Source organism: Ceratina calcarata, unplaced genomic scaffold (genome assembly GCF_001652005.2).
Source record: "Ceratina calcarata isolate Rehan_Ccalc_2016 unplaced genomic scaffold, ASM165200v1 scaffold147.2, whole genome shotgun sequence".
In the NCBI taxonomy this organism is placed as follows: Eukaryota; Metazoa; Arthropoda; class Insecta; order Hymenoptera; family Apidae; genus Ceratina; species Ceratina calcarata.
In genome coordinates this window covers 348,163-367,150 of record NW_017135881.1, presented here as the reverse complement: position 1 = coordinate 367,150, position 18,988 = coordinate 348,163, and the positions used below count along the sequence as shown (strand labels likewise).

General features: G+C 47.7%; 2 protein-coding genes across 5 annotated transcripts in view; one reads left to right on the top strand and one right to left on the bottom strand.

Annotated features, from left to right (window-relative positions):
- Positions 1-5,062, bottom strand: part of LOC108631863 (LIM domain only protein 3) — a 63,456-nt gene extending 58,394 nt beyond the window's left edge. For both annotated transcript variants that reach the window (XM_018036059.2, XM_018036068.2), the window contains exon 1: positions 4,640-5,062. The gene's annotated coding sequence lies outside the window, so the exon portion shown is untranslated. The remainder of the gene's footprint in view (positions 1-4,639) is intronic.
- The window catches only part of LOC113465186 (uncharacterized), a 116,450-nt gene that overhangs the window by 72,462 nt on the left and 25,000 nt on the right, over positions 1-18,988 (top strand). The window lies entirely within an intron of this gene.

The following is an 18,988-nucleotide window of genomic DNA, read 5'->3' as shown; positions in this document are numbered from 1 at the left end:
GCCCAGCATACAATTATTCCGTTTTTTCCTCGTTTCGTTCGATTCCTTTTTAAAAATTCATAATCGATAATTTGGAGTACAGAATGATGGAACCTCGACGAGGAGTCGACGTACTACGGAATGCTTCTCACTCGTACCTGGAAGGCACACGCGCATAATTTAACGATACAAGACACTGGAGGCACGAGCTGAGCTCCGGCAGCTACCGCACCGCTTAGGGTTACTTATACTTCGGGAAGGGCTATGTGTGTAATGCGCGGGAGCGCCTCGGGGGTAGGTGCTTGCGGTAAATCTAATAACGTTGTAATGCTGTTACCTCCCCTCCCTTAAAGTTGGCCCGTAAGTTTCGGCCGAGTCTGTGTTGGCTCTGACTGCCGTACCGAGAATTCCTAACGCGCGCGTCGTTTCGGCTGCATACGCATACTTCCGTTGGATAAAGCAGGAAGTCTCTTTGAAAAAATAAATAAGAGACGAAGTGCGAAATATGAAACGAAACAACGCAAGTTTTCGCGTTTCCAAACAGGAGAGTTGAATAACATAATTTTCAAGACCAAACGCTCATCATCAGCATTCAAGGGGCGCCCGTGAATTTCATTAAAACCCGAATTATCGCATTGACCTGTGTCGATTGACGTGTAGCTGTCGGGCAACAGGTAGCTGATACGAATGTGCTGACTTTTCCAGAGGGACGCGGTTCGAGATCGAAACAGAGAGCCCCGCGCGTTCTTCCGCAAATTTCGAGAGCGAGCCCACCCCTTCGCGTTTCCCTCTTCGGCGACGGAGGTTTGTTAGTGCAGCGGCGCGTAGATATATGTCACGAGCCCAGGTAAGCCTCCACAGTCACCCGAGGGTGTTTCGCAAACTATTCTCTCGCGAAAAGTTCAACACAACTTCATAACATCGGGTGTTCCTGTTGGAGAATTACGGGTGGGAGGCGGGTGAGAAGGGACCCGAAAGTGGATGATGGTATGGAGTGGCGTGGCCCGTCTCGGGGGTTTCACGCGGGGGGTACGGGGTAAATTTGTTCTAGCGTGAGCTTACACGGGTTAAGTACATAGGTGTTCGGGGGTAGTTAGCTGTATCCACGTTAGCATGGAATATCGTGAGCAACTTGAAACATCCTGTATGCACCGCGCGAGCAACAATCCTCTTGCGGATTCGGTAAGTTTCCGTGCGGCCTTCACCTAATAGTAATCAGAGCCATTTACGCCAAAGGCTTTCAAACTATTTACCTTTCATCTCCCGCACCGAGCACGGTGTGAAAATTCAGATTGATCGTATATCGCAAAGTAGCTAAAATTGTTAATCAATACCGTACATTGTTTCGGCAGTGATTAAAAATCACCGAAATGGTTGAAAACGAAAATACCAGCTACAGTCGTTGTTGTATGAAACGGTTAAAAATACGTTTCGCTCGGTTTGAATATGCGTGGCCGATCATAATAGGACTACGGTTTATATCGCGGACAATCCCTCGGTCGCTTAAAATCGCAATACAAAACGATCGGTGACCCGAATCCTATTCTTCTTCCGCCGACTCTCTCTCTCTCTCTCTCTCTCTCCCACTTTTTCATGCGTACCTTTTGCTCATTTTTTTTTCTCTCGGTCCCTCTGACCATACTCGAACGACTCTTTCTCACAGTACCGACTCGCGGAGATAAAAATCAGTAATTAGCCGGGACCATTATGGCGGCTGTTTGAAAAATTAGCGGGTCGTGGGGTAACCGCCCCTCTGGGCATAATCCTGCATCGGTAACGGCGCATACCAACGTGCATCCAACCTGTCTCTGATTTATACGGGTTTGCTATTAATTACACCCACCCGCCGGCTCGTTTCCCACTGACCAACCCTTTCTCTCAACCCCTACGCAACCTCCGATGTTCTTCCCTTTCGAAGCAACTCTCAACCCTATTCCTGGGTCGGAAAATTCATACTTTTTCACGTTCGGTCTTCATTATTTTCTCTGCATGAAATATTCCTCACTATCAATCCGGTAGATATACATACACAGATCCGTTCGATCCATTGTACATTATGTGTACATACATATTTGTTTTCATCTTTCGGTGTCGCAGTTCGATTTCCCGGAAATGGATTCCGCGCGTGTATTTTTTTATCCGTTTGTTTGCGTACGAAAGAATTCGAGTCGAGCGCGCCGAGCCGAAAATTCTGGCTGGGTCTCGCATCGATTGTTGTTTCAACTGACGCTACCCGATCTCGACGGGCTGCGGCGCAATTAAATTAAATGCTTCGGATTAATTGTTCGAAAGCAGTTAAATTAGTTGCGTTTGTTTTGCCCGATTTTTGCGCAATCTCGCTGCGGAATGCGCGAGGTATACGCACGCACACGCACGACCGGAGCCAACAGGGTGGGTGACGACGGCACACGGGGGTGGTTGGAAATTTCGTTCGCGGCCACCTATTACCCATCGCGCGTCCTCGAAATCTCGCCGGGGATATCGCGGCCAAAGCGTCGAATTACGCGCGCGTGCTCTCGCGCAAAGGACGGTTCAAAATATTATTTGTGCTTGCGTTTGTGTGCCTTAATGGCATTTACTACGTTTCTTGTATTTTTTATCACGGTCCGATTTTTAAGAGAATTCGCGTGTAAAACTAAACTTCGTCTCTCGTTTCAATCATTATTCATGCTCGGAATGACAAAATGTGTATATATTCCTAGATCTCTTTTTCTCGTATGCCAAGTCACGAAATCGCAGCGTCTCGTTCGAATATGTGAACCAAAATCCAGCCAACTCTCCCATCGGGAGTACTGCGTCTTTGAGGGTGCGTCGTCAGCGGTGTCGCGGATCTTGAACCGCATTGCTCAGATGCTGGCGAGGCGTACGATCGTCTGTCGAGCTCGCGAGTAAACGTGCACGATACGACGACGCGACGCATGGTTAGACTGGCATCCGGCCGCAAACTCAGTAACCTCATTGCGACCAATGCGACCACCCCCGACTCCCGGCTAGCTTTCGTGCTTCTCCCGTCGTTGAAACCCCTCGGCTCTGGCCTCGCCGGGCGACCGATACCAGATATCGCATCGTCGAGACATTCAAGACATAACGGGCCGAGGACAGATATGCATCGTGAGGATTGCCGGACAGCCGACACACGCGCGCTCGCCTACTCGGCATCGCGTTCCTGTTATCCTTCGATTCTCGATCGGTCGAGATCGCTGGAATGCCGAGGGGTGCTCGCTTCCTAAGATGGTCCGCATAACCGTCACTCCACGCCGCGTCCACGCGTGTATGTGTTCACCCGGCTGCGAGAGTAAACTTACGGGTGTGCTAATTTCAAATAATGGATCTAACAAGAATAAAAGAATCGAAACTTGTTTCGATTGTTTCCGTTAATGTATCTTTCTTCATCTTTCCTCTAGATAAAATTATTCAAATTATATTATACTACGAGATATAGAAATATGATGATAGTGTAATTATTTTTAGAAGACAATAGTTTAAACGTTCCCGACTCGGTACTAACCCGCGGGATGGAATTTTCTAAAGAATCAGACCCAGTCCCTCGGTAAAACGTTCGCGCATTCCTAACACTAGAATTGCATTCTTCCGTATGCGCGTTCATATGGGATGGTAACAAACGAATACGGCTCTGTTCGGGTATCGTACAGCCTCCACTGGGACGGAAGTGTGCGGAGGGGGTTGCGGAACGCGAGGCACAGGATGGGGCGAAAGAAGGAGAGAAAGATAGATGGTGATAGAGGGTGCACAGAGGGATGAGTAAACGGTCGGGTAGATACGGTGGTGGTGTGCCGATGGTGGTTCCAGTGGCGGTGGCAGTGACTCGGTCGAACGACCCAGGGGTTTGGAAAGCGTAATCGTTGTAGCCCCGCGCCTCAAACGAACTACCCCTACGCTTCGTATCTACCTGGCCGGCCGCCCCCGCACCCATCCATGCTCCCATCGCACTTACTCCGACGCCACACTATTTGTTGCCCGCACTCGGCCGGTTCACAACATAAATATGTTACACCTATGGCCACACCTATTGCCCACGGCTCGCGAATTCCTCCGCAAACATCCGGTGGCCTCGCCGCGAAAAGAATTACGCCGATAAGCGGTCCGTTTGCACATTTTACGTTCGTCGTCTATCTCTCGCGTGGCTGCCTGCTTATTTATTTGCTCACACGTAGCGACGATTTATGCATTTCTTATTTTTAAAATTTATAAGAATATGTGTACGATCTTTTTCCCTGCGATTTTGTCTACGTCAGTGAGTGATCTAATAGAATAGGAAATTTTTTTTATCGTCTCCTAATTGTCTATTTAAATTGACAAGACAAAATTGGATAAGAAAATAATGTATTAAGTAACGACAACAATTTAGCATTATCCACTTTTCTTACCCCCCGACTGGTTTGAGAACGTAAGTTGTCGTTAGACACTTAAGCAAAGAGAAACGATCTGCTACTGGAATCGAGGGAGACATAAGAAAGAACCTGTTAAGGGCTCGACGCAGGGGTAGGTAGTACCGAGGGTCGAGTTTCGGAAGATAAAAGAAGGACCAACTGTTGAATATCGACCAGACGCGTCACTGAATTCCGACTCTGACATCTATCTTTGCTTTCAATTACCTCCCTAATTCTTATGTTTTAAGAATAAGAAAACTGTTACTTACGTCTAGCTATTGGAATTTTCTCAGAGTGTCTCGAATGCTTCGTGCTGGGATACTTCGAACTCGAGCCAGTCTCGATCTGTCAGTCTGTCTGAATGCTTCGAAACCTCAACGCCTTCCACTGATTTATCAGACAAACAACTTCTTTTCAGCTTTTTACAGAACAAAGTAGTACGATAACCATTTAGTATAAACAACAATTAACAACGCGAGCTCAGGGACTAGAACGTAGAGTACTTGATTTGATAACGAAAGGGTTGAGAGCAAATGCCAGAACGCGACGTCTGTCCCTTAAAAAGAATGGTCGCAAGCTTACGACCTTCGATCACGATGCTTAAAAGCTCGACAGCTCCGCGAACGCACGTGCAACTCGGCCGCGTGGCACGTGGTGTTTGTCGGAGTGGCTCGGCTCGAAAGCCGCTCGACAGAGCTTGCAAGCTCTCGTGCTTTCATTGGACGATGGGTGGAAACTGCGCATGATTGCGGGTGTGGCCAGAGCTTAAGGGGCGGAATAAGCTCGGGGTGACGATAGGACACCCCGAAAGGGGCACGTCTTCGTGGGTGTCCACGTTCCTAACGCTATCGTTACCACCCCTAACGTGCTTTTTCCTGGAGTTTCGAAACGACCGTGAGAACCACGCTCTGGGATCCGTCCGAGCTTCGAGAACTTGCGAACCACCGACTTGTTCGATCCACGGTACCGCGGCTACCGTTCTCTCCCCCGGCCACTCCGGGGCACGTGGGGTAATTAAGGAAAACTAATGACGTCGAAGGCTCTCGAGGACACGGGCTCGCAGTTAATGCGACCCGGTATTATTCATTGAACTTTTTGCCGCGCTAATGCCCTTAAGGAAACTGGCTTAGAGAAAATTTCGAATCCAAAAAGCTTTACGACTCACATCGATCTTGCATATTAATGACGAAGCGAAAAGGAGCAAGGAAATTATAATTGCAATTCGTTTTAATGAATATTCTTCATTGAGATAAGAAGAATCTTAATCTTGCATCTCGTAAAACTTATTTGGAGATTGTCGGGGTGGTTGTAATAATTGAACATCGTTGATCGAGGGTGCATACTTTTCTTTTATAGCAACAGGTGGAAGTTGTCCGGGATTAACGTGAAAAGAAGCGAAAACGCGGCTGGCGTGGAAAGTGTTTTTCGTAATCAGTAGTATAATCGTGATCGTTAACAAATCAGCCGCGATCCGGTCAATGTTTGGCAAGGTCCTGCATCCGTGGTAAAGCGAAAGTCTAATCACGGCCAACCGATAAATAAATTGGCGTAGCTAAACAGCGAGTCAGTTAGGAGGATGGTGTGATTTCGGGGAAGAGCGGTCCGATCGTTCGCCGCGTTTCACGGTACGCGTTCGGAGAGGGACGGGGGTGGATCGGGTGATTTCCATCACGTATTTACACGGTATGCCCGCTGATTGGCGTTGCATGACTACCAGCGTTTTAATCATTTACCCTTCGAGAATGGCATTTGGTCTAGGATAGCGTAACGTGATTTATTATTGATTGCTTCACGCCGAGTAAAACATTAATTCTGTTATAAACGATGTTATAAACGCTCCAAGAATAGAGTACTTTCCTATATTAAAGGAATGAATTTCGTCTAACCAATTTATCGGTTTGAAAACTGACTCGACAAGTGCGAGTCAATGTTAATTATTTCTAATTGACGTGATCACGTAATTCAATATTCTATGTTAAATTGGAGAACGATCTCAAAGCTTGGTAGAAGTACGTCTCTTTACCGAGTAAACGGCGACGAGGACTGATAAATATGTTACGTGCCAACCCCTAGACTCGTCCTGCCCGGCTAATTATATATAACGTCAACTATTATTGATTGCAATTATGACGCGCGGCGTCGGCCGCGGCCGATACGGATATAGCGGCGATCGCCGTTTCATAAATTCGCCGTGACACACGACCCGTTCGTGAGTGACGCGTCATACATCGTGTAAACGGCGAACATTTATGTGCACTCGCCGGGCACATAATTGCAATTAGAGCGAAATTCATTTACATCGAGCCTGACGTTCGATTCGTTGTATTCGGGTAGAAAGCCCGAATTCGCACGGACGCGCACGGTGCGGCGGTTGTTGCACGCGCGTCCCGATTTATTTCCGTGCACGTCAATCCGCGATGTAAATGGGATTAGATTAGCATCGAAGGAAGTAAAATTTGCCGCGACCGCGTCCAACGATTTGCATTCGTACCAAGGACGGCAGTTCCGTTCCGCGGACGGAGGCCAACGGAACGCGACGCAGATATCGAATTTTCCTAAAACCACCCCGCGTGATCGTTGCGCCTGGTCGGCAAATATCGTTCGATTTTAAATATTTACATTGTTTCGCGCTACGTTCCAGCGCCAGCAGTCATCGCAATTGCGATATTTTTCTTTCATTTCTCACGGGTCACCACCGCATCGATGAGAATTTATCGTCCAAATACGATTTTATTAAAATTAACGCTATTTTCGCCGGATAAATAAGTAAATAAATAAATTCCGTGTATATTATTTTACGAGAGCTGATAAATAAATTCCGTGTATATTATTTTACGAGAGCTATCTCCGTCAGTTTTTGAAAGGGGCTCGTTGGCTAACGCAAATCTGGTAATGAGGGAAATTGGGGAAAACTGTTAACCGAATAGGAAATCAAAAGAGGATACGAACGGTCCAATGAGCAAAAGTGGGTGAATCGTGGAAACAGGGAAAACAAAAAAAAGTCAGGTTCTCGTATTGAAAATTTCATTTCGATTTTTTCAAACACTGCTCACGGTACCGCCGCGTACGGGATTAAAAGCTAATTCGAGCGATCCAGTTTAATTGAGCGATTAACGGCTAAATAAAGCCTATCCCCTACCATTCTCTCTCATCCTCTCATCTCCCTCTCTCGTTCTCGTCCCCTTGGCAGTCATTCTGCCTACACCGTCTCTCCACCCCACCACCTTTTAGAACAAATCGTTCGTGATGGCGTCCAGCACGGTGGAAAATATAATTCAAAGATATTTATGGCTGGATTACCGCTGGAATTGGGTATCTAATATACATGACCGGTTCCCTGGCCTGGCCGGACTTTAACTGTCCACCAGGGGCTTGCGTTCCGCCCTTTTAAAACGATAACCGCTCACCATTACCGCGTAAACGCGCGCCGATTATACCACCGCGTTCCCGAACGCGACAATCAATGGTTCGCGCGAAAATCGAATAATCGGATTTCTTGTTACTCGGCCGCAGAATTTATAAAGAGGGCCGCTAGAGAACGGGACAAGATCTTCCCGGTGAACCTGGGAAAGGATTAGCCGCAATTGATAGCCACGAGTATGGAGGAACGTGCTTGAACCTAGCTACCGTTACGCACCGAACTGTTCAGCTACCCTGGTCGTTTCGGAAGTTTAGGTCTTTATGCCTGCTTCAGCAAAAAACAAAAAAGCGAGAGATGGACCAGCAGCGAAATTAATATAAAAAGATCTCATTTAATATCATAGTTTCATTTGAGTCAACATTAATTCCGTTTGAAATAAGCAATTTATGGCTGGTTAGGATGCGATCGTTTCAGGAGTAGTTTTAACTGAAAGTAAATAGCGGTCGTAGAACGTGCCGAACGCGGAATTAATTAGAAGCAGCTGCCGGCGAGGATAGGCTAGAACGCGATCGCGCAAGGGTAATTTTGATCCCGATTCAGAGTTAGGGCTAGTGTCCAGTGTCCAACGTTTAGCAGTGTCCAGTGGTTAGTGCCGAGCCAGATGTCGCCACGGGCGTGACGTCACTGGTTAACTACCCTTTCGGTACCAACACCACCATCGCCACCGTCGACCGGCTCGTCCCCCCCGTCCCCCGCTTCCCGTACCCGTTACTTTCACCGCACCCGACGGACACGATATACGGGGATGATTCTGATTAATTACCAATAGTTACACAAGCTGACGCCACTCCGTTGACAACCCTCGTCAACAGCGCGGACCTTTCCTCCCCGTTGACCATCGAAAATCGCGTATCCGATTAACTTCTTTTTCAAACCCGCGTTGGTTTTTTAAATTAAAAACTCCCCCATCGACTTGATCGATAAGCACGTATTGGAATAACTGGAGTTATACTTGATAAGAATTTCGACGGTCTTCGAAGCATTTCGAGATGGACAGACAACGAATCAGCTGCGGTAAATCCATTTATCGATTTATCCGAGGTTTAATTCATTCAGAGAACCGCCGGGAAGGATTGTTACGCGAGAAGGGATGAAAACGGTGCGAGAGAGGACTAGCATTTCCCTCGCGAGGTGCATCGGGCCACGACCAACCGGCCGACCGATCGGACCGCCAATATTTGGCAATTACGAAATATGAGTTTACATTTAATAATTGCGGTAAACACCGGCGGACGCGGCGGGTGGCCACAGGGGGTAGGTCCAACGAGATATGGTCGCACGTTCGTTCGTTCGTTCGTTCATTCGTTCGCTCGCTCCCGCACGGGGTAAATTCCGATTTACCCTCCGTGATAGGCATTATTCGACGCAGCCCGCAACTACGTTTTATTCGCTCCAACACGCCGCGAACCTCTGTTTCCCTTTATCATCGTCCGCCGAGATAAATACCCGCCGCGCCTCGAAACTTTTTGTTTGCCACCACCCTCGTACGCGCACTCGAACACACCCGCGCGATTCTGAACTTTTCACGCTCGCGCCTGCCTTCGACGTGTGCATATTCGTTTTTTCCCCTATTCCCGATTTCTGTCCCGTCTTCCGTGCTCCGTCCGTTCTTTCGCCACGCCGATACGCGACCAACTTAATTCGCGTTTTATAATCTCGTATATTTACGTGAAGATAATAAACCTAAACGAAGTACGATATTAATTTACGGGCTATCGTTGTCTGTCTCTTCTATTTTTGAAAAAGAGGCACAGTAGGACATTTAAATAAATACTGTCCTATATATATTGCGAAATATTGTTCCTACACATATGTACGCGTTAAACAGCTCTTAAAGCGCGGAATACTCGAGGCGTTTCGGAACGTGGATTGACGGCGTATCGGAGGCACGCAGACGATGGGAGACGGTCCCCGTGCCGCTTCCTAAAGCCATATACTATTAATGAGAATATGATCGATATTAGCAAACATTTCCCATGGGATATTTACGCAGCGCGCAGCTCCCGTAGATCGATACCGTATTTGCGATCTGTCGCGGTTATCGACGGCGACGTTTATTCAAATGTAATATCTCGTTCGCCGACGAAGATTACCTGCTTGGAAAATGTGTCCCACAGGTACGCATCGATTTTCTTTTGCCTGAGCTTGTTTCGTCCTCCCACGTCGCCTCTCTCTCACCCTCATTTTTATTATAGTGTGTGTATCCTCGAATTACCCTCTCCCGAACGGGTATCAACAAAAAAGGCATCGGGTCTCTGACATTCCCACCGTAATTTCATGAGTTTATATAACACATTGGGATCTTTTTATTAAATGCAAGCCCGTTTTCTTTCAATCGTCATCGTTGGCGTTTCTCTATAGTGCGTCGCTAATTTGTGAAGAACGCGAAACTCGAATTGCCAGGTTTTACGTAACCGCTGGATAGATGATAAACGCAGGGAAGGAAAGAGGTCTGATGTGGATGATGCGTCTTCTCGAAGGTTATGCTATATGTTCACTCTGTTACGTAAATCCACGGGAGAAGCTTGTCACCTTTTATTCGAAGCCCGGGCTCTCCCTCTTCCCTGCCTCATAGACGATCCACTGATTCTGAAGGGTTCCACGACGCACATCGGTGTATATACAAACACACGTACACACAACAGGGACACAGGCGCCGTCGTTCGTTCACCGTCGTCCCTCACTCTAGCCGCGTTTCTTTCTCTCCCTTCTGTCCTGCAGCAGTTCAAAAAGTTCTCGAGCCATTCTCAACGCAAGCTGTTCCACCAAGGATCTCGCGCCTTTTTTCCAATTTCTTAAAGAGCTGCGACAATTTATGTGAAGCGTGTTCATAAACTACCCCTCCGGTCACCCAACCTCCCTCCGAAACCCTCCGAGTTCGAACCCCGAGGAAACCTGGAAACCGAGTCGCCGCTCTACGTTCGCACGAGGTCTCTCTTTCACTTCGTCGCGGTAGACTTTCTCAAAAGTTGCCCGTGTTTCTCGATACTTATTAGCTCTCCCCGGTCGATCGGTTTCTCGCACGTATCCTTCGGCTTCGCACGTTCACGCGTCGAGAAACTTTCGTAATATACTAGCGCGCGTCCAACGGAGAACCGCGTGCGCCCGGCCCGTTCGTTTTCGTTCGAACGAGGAAGCAATTGGAAATAGCCACAGCGAAATAGAGAGATAGAGAGAGAGACGTTGCTACAACGGAATTCAAGTTCTTTCTTCGTGTGGGATGGCGGTGTAACGTTGGCGGACTTGAAAGTTTCTTGATCGGAACGCGAGCGTACAATATTTGTCCAAGGGACTGTCTTAACGAGGCGATAATGCGATAACGTTTGTACAGTTAACCGAATTGGAAGCCAGAGTTAAGGAGCGAAGTGAATTTCTGAAGGAAGACCGTGATCGTATGTGGATACTTTAGGAAATTGATTACGGGGGTGGTAAGGGGGTGGCTAGATGGTTTATTATCCCTCCGCGACGTGGCAGCACCCGTGCCTTGCTACGACGGAAACCATTTTAAAAGTATTTTTTACGTATATCGAACATTTCAGTACTTCGTATTTGATCTCACTTCGTTCTCTGCTTTTCGTTCTACGCTCAACAAAGTATTGAACAAATAAAAGAAATACATTTACCTTGTGACAAATGTTTCTTCGCCCACTCTTTAGAATGATTTAAGTTACATTCATCGAAAATATCTTATTTCGCAAATATCGTCTTAATAAGTAATATGCATTTGCCAATTAAATTCGTACAAATCTCAATCTGTTGTAACAAGGATCAAAATACTAACTCATGAACACAAGAAACGGGTCCCCATTATTAAACAGAAATAGTCAAAAACAGTGAGGTCTGCATAAGTACCTGTCATATTCATTTGGGAAAGCCGCAATGAGCTGAACAAAAATGAACGAGCCCGATAACTCTGAATGGGTAATATCGTGATTTGCGTAAGAGATTCAGCGGGTCGCGATTAATTGCGAGACTTAATGGGCGTGCTGTTGGCCGCGGGGGCTAAACCCTCTCATTTGGAATTCCCCCGGAAGCCGTGGAGGAGGAAAATCTGCCACGGACACCGGACGTTCTCCGCTTCTAGTTCGTGACCGCGGCGGCGGGCCGCGCCGTCAAGAACAAAACTGGACCTGTGCAGCCCGTCGCGTCTGGGCATCTGCACCTACACACAATTCTTGAACGCGCGTTCGTTGCTCCGATAAAGCCGGCAAGGAGGGTTCCTGTTCCCGCTCGTTCTTTTCCAATTAAAATTCAACGCCCGTCGGACAGGCCGCGTAATTGGCCGAGATCTCTTTAAGCGGGAAAATTACCAAGAAGGGCTTGTCGAGCCGGCGAAGGTTTAACAGTCGGCGGCAAGATGGAAGGAGAAATGGGAGAGAGGGCGAGTTCCGGTCAGAATCTCCCCATCTCCAACGACACCCTCGTCGAAGCAAAAATCCTGCCAATAAATAAATTTAAATACATGAATATCTAACCTATCTCCGGCCGCCTGATGCGGTTTTACGGGTTCATCCGGCGGATACCGATGGATTGCTGGTTTCATGTGATTACGGACTAGTTCAACCGGTCGCGTTCGATCAGCGACTGACGCACCTTATACCTGTCGCCTACGTTGCTATTATTATAGTCGACCAGTAGTCGGTACAAGGACTGAATCTTCTATATGCAGCAAATACGACGTACCTAGGAACTCGTATCGCTGTACATTCGAGTAGGAAGTGTCTACGACGGAACGGTGCAAACTCCGACGACGAGTAATTAGCTCTGTCGAGGCTCGCCCTAACTCCGCCGTTTTTTCGTGGCCGGGGCAACATCAGAGAAGTCGCAAAGAATCAAACGCGTGTGTCTCGATTGACAAAGTGCGCGCCGCGTGGTATCGCGAATGTGAAAAAAAAAGGAGAACAGGAGCGCAGAGAACAGAGGCGACTGCGAAGGAAGCGCGGGGCAAAGCGGGCGACGAAATAAAAACAAAAAAAGGAAAAAAAAATTCCGCAACAACTCTTCCAACCCCCCGGCTTCGACTCTGATCCTTCCGCCCTTGCCGGAAGCTCGGATTGCGCCACTGACGTCACGAGCGTCTCTGAGTTTTCCTGCGCCGCCTCTTACCCCCTTATTCCCCGGGTCCTACCCCTGTGCACCCTTTCCCGACTCCCCGGGACACAGCCATAAAATCATGTAATTAGCTATATACCTCTTGTCCGTATTGCTCTGTCAGTAGCGCGGTGCGGTGCACTTTAACGGCGCGAGGAGGGGTGCATCAGAGAGGAGTGGGAGGTTGGGTCGACGTACAGCAGTAGGGCGAGGTGAAAGGGGTGAAAGGGGCCCGGTGGAGTGAGAGAGAAAGAAAGATTGGCCTGGGAAAGGGGTACAGGGGTGGATGGGCTAGGTTGGCGGTGGAGGATGCGAGGGGGGTCCATGAAGTACCCGCTAATTAATACCCTTAATTGCACCGACCCCAGCCTACAGCCGCTGCCAGGGCTGTACGTAGTAGCTAGAATGCTCCACGGTGAACTCGTTTCAGCCGATCGTCGCTTCGCTTGTCGTCTTCGACGGACTTTGTCGGTGTGGATGCGCTCCCACTCGAGGCCGTTCGAATTCTATGCCCGGCTTCGATCCGGCCAGCTCTATACGGATAAGCTGGTTAGGAAACTCGCCTCCGAACACGCAGTTACGGATACGTCTAAACGATATCCTCATGTTCTTCGCCATATCTCTTCGTCCTCGTTAATGAAAATCATGGTCGTTAAATAAAAATCTATTCTTCGGCTGTCGTTTAATTATGTTTGCCACGGTAGATTAAATATTTCACACGTTAATCTGAAGCTAGAGGAACATCTGCCTCTTCGATCGTGCGTGTCTGTTTTGAAATAACATCAGTATTTCACACGGTTTCGTAGGAATTTCCTTTGGAACCCAATATCCGTCGCGATGAAAGTTTCCTTACGTTGTCAGACCGGCGCGTGCTCGACGGAGGCCTGTAAATAGCAGCGCGACAATATTTTCTATCGTTTCGCTAAAGTGGCGGGAGGCCGCCCTTAAGTTCGCGCTGTCGCAGGTACACCTTATGAAGGGACGAGGCTGAAATGTGGACGAAATCGAGAGAATGGCAGTCGACGCGACGACGACGCGGCGACGGTGGGAAAAGGAGAGGGCGAAACGGGTCGTCTCCCATATCGACGCCGGCGTTAAGTTATGGCGCTATCCTGGCAACATGTCGCAGAGCTTGTTCGACAAACTTTTCAATGTCGATATATATTTTCCGCGGACGCCCTTTTATGAGCTGTTGAGCCAGTCTTTCGAACCGCTCGCGTTCGCCCGCCAGCGAATCCGATGCCACGTATCGATCTCTCGTTCTTTTTTTTGTCTAATGACGTTTCTTCTATCCATTTTGTAACAGATCGTGTGATTCGCGTCAATTGTTTGATCGTGAAAAACAGGACAGCAGACAAATAAATAAATAGGTAGAACGGAACGCAGATACGAACGGTTAAAACGATTATCCAATTATTCGCGAGCCAGAGTAATAATAAAAACGGAGTGTATTGATTAAAATGGTTTTCACGGGGGGGACAACGGCGAGAAAAAAGGTTAACAGGACGCGTACATTGTAATTCGACGAACAGCGCGCGTCCCGGGTGTTATGGAAGTAGCGCGTTATGGGGCGTTTAACGAGTGCGGTTAACCATTCCGCCGGAAAACAGCGATGTCGTTCTCTAATATATACGGGTCGCGTTCGCAGCGAGCCTGTCTGAGCATATGTTGCCAGTTTCCACCGGTCTTGGCGTCCTCCTTGCGCCCCGAGCTGCACCCCACTATTTCACAAAGAAGATTCTAATAATCTCCGTTTCGCATGTCACGCGATAAATAATCCCCGGTAATTGCGCGCTAATTAAACGTCGGAGCCGCTCTTTTATTCCCACCCACGGTAACGTCACGAGGTAAATTGGGAGCCTTGGTACATAATAATCTTCATTTAATCTTGTTCTTAATTTCGCGAGAACTTTATCTCGATCACAGAATCAACTGAATGACGCATACGCAAAAAGAGGAGCTCTTTTAACGGATTCGAGACGCCGTTTTCTTGATTCGCAGTTCGACGAGTCACGGGGAACGTGAAACGAGCCGGAAAGATCTTTCGGTTCGGAACGTGACGGTGAAAAAGTGGGCGGCACAGTGGCAGCGGCCCGATCGTTAGAGGATCCCTTTATTGGATGTGAATGTTCACCGACATTTTGATAAATTTGCGCGCACACGCGTGTGCATGCGTACCTCCAGCAGACGCAATCAAATAGACACGATTAACGACGCGATCGTTAATTATCGTTCGGTAAATAACGAGAACGATCGCATTGGCAAATTGTTCGAGGCGCTTTAATTGAACGCGAATTCATTTTCAAGTGCCTCGGTTGGTCCGATTTTATCCTTTCCATTCGCACCGCAACCGTTGCGCCGCCCGGATCTTTCCCCGTAATTGAATTTTTTTTTGCCCAGGCAACTTCCGTTTACGTTCCGCGCGATTCGTTCGCCAACGTCTCGAGCGTCGTAAGCTTCGCCGATCAACAGATCCTGTCCAACGATGACGAAACGACGAAACGTGATACTGATTAAATTTTACTAGATGCGAGTACGCCAACGAGTCCCAGTTTCTCACTTACTCGGATCGATTAATTATATTAATTACGTAAAACACGGAGCCGGATGGAATCACGGCGCCAGTACATCACTGGCGAGAAGGAAAGATACGAGTTGGGCAATTAATTGATCGACGGACATACAGCGGTCCGCTGTTTGACTCGGAGCCTGCATCGCTCGCAGGTCGCTCGGTTTAGCGCGGCAAGTGGATTCGATTCGTCGAGTTTCCGGCGTGAAGCGAGCCAGTGTAACTTCGCTTCGCGTATATTATTAACATGTAATTGAATAGCGTAAGCTTGCACGGGGTCTCTACGTACTCGTATACGTACAGATGCACGCGTACATGTATATCCCATTGTGCGAAGTCGCGTGAGCGCCGCAAGTTAATTAAGAGTCTCTAATGAACCAGCCGCCACCGCAAACGACGGCAGCTCGACGCTGGCGTCTCGATCGATTAATTAAAAATCTTGCACAGCATCGTCGGCAGGCGACGCCGCAGACGCGGTAGCCTCGAAACATCCATGGCTCGTCGTGCATGTACTCACGTCCGAACGATACTAAGGATGGTCATTAATTCTCTCGCGTTTAAAGCCGCGAAAAATCTGCCCGGTTCTGTTTTCATCCGGCGACGACGTCTTTTTCCCCGTACCGTCATCGTCCACATCCCCGTTCGCTAATTACGGACTCCGCGTCGGTTCCTTTGGCTCCCGTAATTAACAATCGCGGCCGTGATTTCGGCGTGCTCGTGTAAACGGCACGATTAACCGTCACGTCGCGTCGCATCGTTGAAAATTATTGATTCGTCGAGTCGCTGGCAAGGAACGTTCGTGGTATTATTATCCGTGAAAGCACGGCGTAGGAGAGCATAACGGGATGCTCCAGATTTCAAACGTTTAATCGAATTCCCTACGCCAAATCGCGTATCGTTAGTATCGCGAGCGTACTACGCGGCGCCGTGCCGCGTCTACATAGTTACAGCAATAACGAAACACGGAAACGTATACACGATCACGGTGTACGCCGGCGTTATCGCGGCTCGAAATAAGTGGCACCTTTTAAACAGTGTCCACAAACGGTTGCAGCCCGCGGGCGCAAGTAGCAATTGTGTACGCGGCCACGTATATTTTTCCTAGCCGCGGGATCTCCGGAGGAAAATGTCGATGGTTAAACGGGACGTATTTACGAGGAGAAAAGTGGCAGCAAAGTAGTATCGATCCTGGATAATCCTATATAATTGGAACGATAGGATCTGGCGAGTTAAGGGGGCTAATCGCGATTGTCACGCGCGAACGGACGAATCAATGCTTCCCTACGCGGAGGCGTGCTTACGTCGAGCGAGCCTTGCCTAAATTCGTTTAAGGTGAACGAGTCCTATTTAGGATTCCATCGAAACACGCGTTACTGTACGAATTAATTGTGCTCGACGTCTTTAACCATTTGGCAAGTTCGTTTGGGAGAACGTATCGACAAAACCCCTGCCGGAAATTTTATTGGGCCAATGTACCCTTCTAACTCCATAAACTATTATACTTTTACGCGCGGTTTTATCGTAGCAATTTCCAACTTCGTCCTTGAAGAGACGAAGATGGAACGCGGCCCAAGTGTGTAATAAAAATCGCGAAAGACTCATATTTTTTTTGTGATCTCTATTCTCAGGACACAAATTGTTAACGAAAACGGGAGGAGGGAATATTAATAGTTGCTTCGCGAGTAACAAACAAATAATAGATTACGGTTTTAGCGAAATTGTTCTATTTGGGACTATTTGCTCCTGAATTGAGGTTGATTTTACGCACTTTTCACAATTCATATTTTATAAAGCACTCTGGCGGTTTTTCTATTTTGAGTGCGCATACGTTAACTGATTTTAGTCCTTGGTTAAATATTGACCGGAAAGTATGCAACATGCATGAAACTTGATATACTGGCTTCTATTTCAACGTTTTTGCGCAGACACCTCGTTCTTTTTTATTTAAAGCAATCGACGCGTATGTATCATCCATGGTCTCATTGTCGTCGATCTAATTTTCCCGACGTAGAAGATGATTTTAAAGCCGGGCAACGTGCTTTTAATCTTTCGCAAATATCCGCGCGCGCAAACGAATTTGCGGACACAAAAATGTGTCGCTTGTCTCGGCGGAAAATTGTACGGACGAATTTGTAAAGGGAATTCAGAGGAGCGGCAGATCGCTAGGATTTTTGCCTCGCCCCGGTTGTCGTCGATTAGCGAAAAAACGTTTCAACGAAAACAGCGACAAAGCTTCGGCGTTTCGGGTCGGAACGGAGACGCGCGCGGAAACTCAGACAATGCGTCTGTGAGACCCTAACGAGGATCAAAGGTGTCCTTGCGAATAATTCTGGCAGCAACGATGGTTCGGCAAAAAGTAAGAATAGCGATAACTATGCGACGGGATGTATATAAAAGAGAGAGAGAGAGAGAGAGAGAGAGAGAGAAGCGGGAGAAGAAATAAAAGCGGGATGTAGCCGTGTCTAAGCCGAGCCAAATGAAGTAAATAGTTTGAATGCCAACGGTACTAATTAGTTATATAAAGGGCTCCTTACGGACCCCGCGGCTTGGGAGCTTATACCGTTAATTAACATACCGAGCAAGGGTGCCAGCGATGGCGCTGCAGCCGAAGCCTTTCCGCGAACCAAGCCCCGGAACTAAAGAAACATTATCGAAACAACTTTGTCATCGTTTTTCGTCGACCAATAAAATACAGCTAAATATTTATTGGCTGTACAGAGCAGTAAAAATACACCTAGAAAATTTGCATAAAGCGATGCTTAATTCTTTTTTACAATGATTAAATGATACTCTTTACTTACGAGTCTACTGGAATAGGAAATTCGGGGAGGGCAATGTCAAGGATACGTCGTAGAAATATGTGAGTTGTGAAGCCAGCTTCACTGCATGTTCTCAGATAAACTTATCGAATGTCGCGAAGCCTCGGCACCGTGTCGACTTATCGACCAAGCTTTGTCAACGAGCCGTGATGCGCGTCATAAAGCAGCTCCTTTTGAAACTCGTTCCGTATTCGATTCGTATCCAGACCACGACGCGCGTCTCGTTTTAGGACAATGGGAATGCAATTATGCGAGATGCGTATCATAGGCCGCAGCGCCGGAATGTCCTCGTAAAAACTGAGAACGAGACGTCGTAAGACTCGCGAGAAAGGTTCGCGCGACGAATCTGTCGTTCGTCTCGTGTTTCATTCCTCCGCTCTTCCGAGCTTAAACAGCCGAATTTAAGTACCGAAATGTGTTCTGAATGTGTAGTTGAAATGATTCTAGAGAGGCGGTATGATACTTTTCTCGTGGTGCGACTAATCTGAGTTACATGGGATTTAGAGAAAACGCTCGGTGAGCAAACAGAAATATTTCAGAATTGGTTAATTCTATAAATGCCGAGAACGTACAGACCACAGACAATTCTCCTATGCCTGTACGCGTCTACAAATCTGATAAAGCCGCTTCTCCACTCCCTTCATCCGCTATGTAAGGCTGTAAATTTCGATATTTCGCGTGTTTGAGGAACGGATTTTTTTCTGGTCGTGCTTCATGC